Genomic DNA, 4,532 nt, shown 5'->3' with positions numbered 1-4,532 from the left:
CCAGCCCAGAGCCAGGTAGGTTTGCTGGTTGGCTAGACCCAGAAGTGAGACAACAATCACTGCAGTTCGGTTCGCAGGAAGCCACATCCATAAGAAAAGAGGGAGAGTAGTACATCAAAGGAACACCCCATGGGACAAAATAATCTGAACAACAACCTTCAGCCCTAGACCTTCTCTCTGATACAGCCTACCCAAATGAGAAGGAATCAGAAAACTGACCCTAATAATACAACAAAAGAAGGCTCTTCAGTACCCCCCAAAAACCACACAAGTTCACCAAAAATGGATCCAAATCGAGAAGAAATCCCTAATTTACCTGAGAAAGAATTCAGGAGGTTAGTTATTAAGCTAATCAGAAAGGGAGGGACCAGAGAAATGGGAAGCCCAATGTAAGGAAATCCAAAAGCTGACACAAGAAGAAGGGAGAAATAGTCAAGGAAATAAATAGCTTAAAGTAAAACCAATAAGAAATTCAGGAAACTTTGGATATAGTTTTAAAAATGTGAAATGCTCTGGAAAGTCTCAGCAATAAAATAGAACAAGTAGAAGAAAGAAATTCAGAGCTTGAAGACAACGTCTTTGTATCAAACCAATCCAACAAAGACAAAGAAAAAAGAATAAGAAAATATGAACAAAGTCTCCAAGAAGTCTGGGATTATGTTAAATGAGCAAACCTAACAATAATCATTGTTCCTGAGGATGAGGATTATTCTAAAAGCTTGGAAAACATATTTGGGGAAATAATGAAGAAAAACTTCCCCAGCCTTGCTAGAGACCTAGACATCCATATACAAGAAGCACAAAGAACACCTGGGAAATTTATCACAGAAAGATCTTCACCTAGGAGCATTGTCATTAGGTTATCCAACGTTAAGATGAAGGAAAGAATCCTAAGAGCTGTGAGACAAAAACACAAGGTAACTTATAAAAGAAAACCTATCAGGTTAACAGCAGATTTCTCAGAAGAAACCCTAAAAGCTAGAAGGGATTGGGGTCCTATCTTCAGTCTCCTCAAACAAAACAATTATCAGCCAAGAATTTTGTATTCAGTGAAATGAAGCATCATATATGAAGGAAAGATACACTCTTTTTCAGACAAACAAAAGCTGAGAGAATTTGCCACTACCAAGCCACCACTACGAGAACTGCTAAAAGGAGCTCTAAACCTTGAGAAACAAATCCTGGAAACACAAAATAGAACCTCTTTAAAGCATGAATCACACTGGACCTGTAAAACAAAAATACAAGTTAAAAAGCAAAAACAACAACAACAACAACAAAAACAAGAAAATAAAAATACACAGGCAGCAAATATCATGGTGAATGCAACAGTACCTCATATTTCAATGCTAACACTGAATGTGAATGTCTGAAATGCTCCACTTAAAAGATACAGAACCACAGAATGGAAAAGAACTCACCAACCAACCATCTGCTGCCTTCAGAATACTCACCTAACACATAAAGCTCACAAAAATTTAAAGTAAAGGGGTGGAAAAAGGCATTTCATGTAAATGGACACCAAAAGCAACAGTGGTAGCTATTCTTATATCAGACATAACAAACTTTAAAACAACAACAGTTAAAAGAGACAAACAGGGCTACTATGTGATGGTAAAAGGCCTTGTCCAAGAGGAAAAATATCACAATCTTAAACATATATGCACCTAACACTGGAGCTCCCAAATTTATAAAACTAATAGACCTAAAAAATGAGATAGGCAGCAACACAACAAAAATGAGGGACTTGAATACTCCACTGACAGCACTAGACAGGTCATCAAGACGGAAAGTCAACAAAGAATGGTTTTAAACTATACCTTGGAACAAATGGACTTAACAAATATATACAGAAGATTTCATCCAACAACCACAGAATACACATTATATTCAACAGTGCATGGAACTTTCTCCAAGATAGACTATATGATAGGCTATAAAACTAGCCTCAATAAATTTAAGAAAATTAGAATTGTATGAAGACCACAGTAGAATAAAACTGGAAATCCACTCCAAAAGGAACCTTCAAAACCATACAAATACATGGAAATTAAATAACATGCTCCTGAATGAGCACTGGGTCAAAAATGAAATCAAGATGGAAATTAAAAATTCTTCAAACTGAATGGCAATAATGACACAACCTATCAAATTCTCTGGGATACAGCCAAGACAGTGCTAAAAGGAAAGTTTATAGCCCTAAGTGGCTTAATCAAAAAGAATGGAAAAACACAAACTGACATTCCAAGGTTACATCTCAAGAAACTAGAGAAACTAGAATAAACCAAACCCAAACCCACCAGAAGAAAGGCAATAACCAAGATCAGAGAGGAACTAAGTGAAATTGAAACAACAACAAACAATACAAAAGGTAAGTGAAACCAAAAAACGGTTTTTTGAAAAGATAAATAAAATTGATAGACCATTAACAAGATTAACCAAGAAGAGAGAAAAATCCAAATAACCTCACTAAGAAACAAAACAGGAGATATTTCAACTGACACCACTGAAATATAAAAGATTCTTACAGGCTAGTATGAACACTTTTACATATATAAGCTAGAAAACCTAGAAGAGATGTTAAATAAATTACTGGAAAAATATAACTCTCCTAGCTTAAATCAAGAAGAATTAGATACCCTGAATAGACCAATAAAAAGCAGCAAGATTGAAATAGTCATTTAAAAATTACTGAGAACAACAAAAAAGTCCAGGACCAGATGGATTCCCAGCAGAATTCTACCAAACATTCAAAGAATTGGTACCAATCCTTTTGACACTATTCCACAAGACAGAGAAAGAAGGAACTCTCCCTAATTCGTTCCATGAAGCCAGCATCACCCTAATACCAAAACCAGTAAAGGACATAACCAAAAAAGAAAACTATAGACCAACATCCTTGATTAACATAGATGCTAAAATCCTTAACAAAATGCAAGCTTGCTGAATCCAACAACATATCAAAAAGATCATCCACCATGATCAAGTGGGTTTCATACCAGGGATGCAGGGATGGTTTAACATATGCAAGTCAATAAATGTGATACACAACATAAACAGAATTAAAAACAAAAATCACATGATCACCTCAATAGATGCAGAAAAAGCATTTGACATAATCCAACATCCCATTATGATTAAAACTCTCAGCAAAATTGGCATACAAAGTACATACCTTAATGCAATAAAAGCCATCTATGACAAACTCACAGTCAACATAATACTGAATGGGTAAATGTTGAAATCACTCCTTCTGAGAACTGGAACAAGACAAGGATGCCCACTCTCATTACTCCTCTTCAACATAGTACTGGAATTCCTAGCCAGAGCAATCAGACAAGAGAAAGAAATAAAAGACATCAAAATTGGTAAAGAGGAAGTCAAACTGTCACTGTTTGCTGACGATATAATCGTTTACCTTGAAAAGGTACCTAACGACTCCACCAGAAAGCTCCTAGAGCTGATAAAATAATTCAGCAGTCTCTGGATACAAGATTAACATACACAAATTAGTAGCTCTTCACTACACCAACAGTGACCAAGTGGATAATCAAATCAAGAACTCAACTCCTTTTACAATAACTGCAAGTAAATAAATAAATAAATAAATAAATAAATAAATAAATAAAATACTTAGGAATATACCTAACTAAGGAGTTGAAAGATCTCTACAAGGAAAACTACAAAACACTGCTGAAAGAAATCACAGATGGCACGAACAAATGGAAACACATCCCATATCCCATGCTCATGGATGGGTAGAATCAATATTGTGAAAATGACCTTACTGCCAAAAGCAATCTACAAATTCAATGCAATTCCAATCAAAATACCACCATCATTCTTCACAGAATTAGAAAAAACAATTCTAAAATTTATATGGAACTGAAAAAGAGCCCACATAGCCAAAGTAAGACTAAGCAAAAGGAACAAATCTGGAGGCATCACATTACCTGATTTCAAACTATATTATAAGGCCATAGTCACCAAAACTGCATGCTACTGGTACAAAAATAGACACATAGACCAATGGAACAGAATAGAGAACCCAGAAATAAACCCAAATACTTACAGCCAACTGATCTTCAACAAAGCAAACAAAAACATAAAGTGGGGGAAAGGACATCCTTTTCAACAAATGGTGTTGAGATAATTGGCTAGCCACATGTAGGAGAATGAAACTGGATCCTCATCTCTCACCCTATACAAAAATTGATGCAAGATGGATTAAAGACTTAAACCTAAGACCTGAAACTATAATAATTCTAGAAGATAACATTGAAAAAACCCTTGTAGACATTGGCTTAGGCAAAAATTTTATGACCAAGAACATGAAAGCAAATTCAATAAAAACAAAGACAAATAGCTGGGACCTAATTAAACTAAAGTGCTTTTGCAGGGCAAAAGGAACAGTTGGCAGAGTAAACAGGCGACACATAAAGTGGGAGAAAATCTTCACAATCTATACACAAAGGACTAATATCCAGAATCTACAACAAGCTCAAACAAATCAGTAAGAGAAAAACAAACAA

This window comes from Macaca thibetana, chromosome 2, assembly GCF_024542745.1.
Source record: "Macaca thibetana thibetana isolate TM-01 chromosome 2, ASM2454274v1, whole genome shotgun sequence".
NCBI classification, from domain to species: Eukaryota; Metazoa; Chordata; class Mammalia; order Primates; family Cercopithecidae; genus Macaca; species Macaca thibetana.
The sequence above is the reverse complement of the archived record's forward strand: the minus strand, read 5'-3'. Positions refer to the sequence as shown.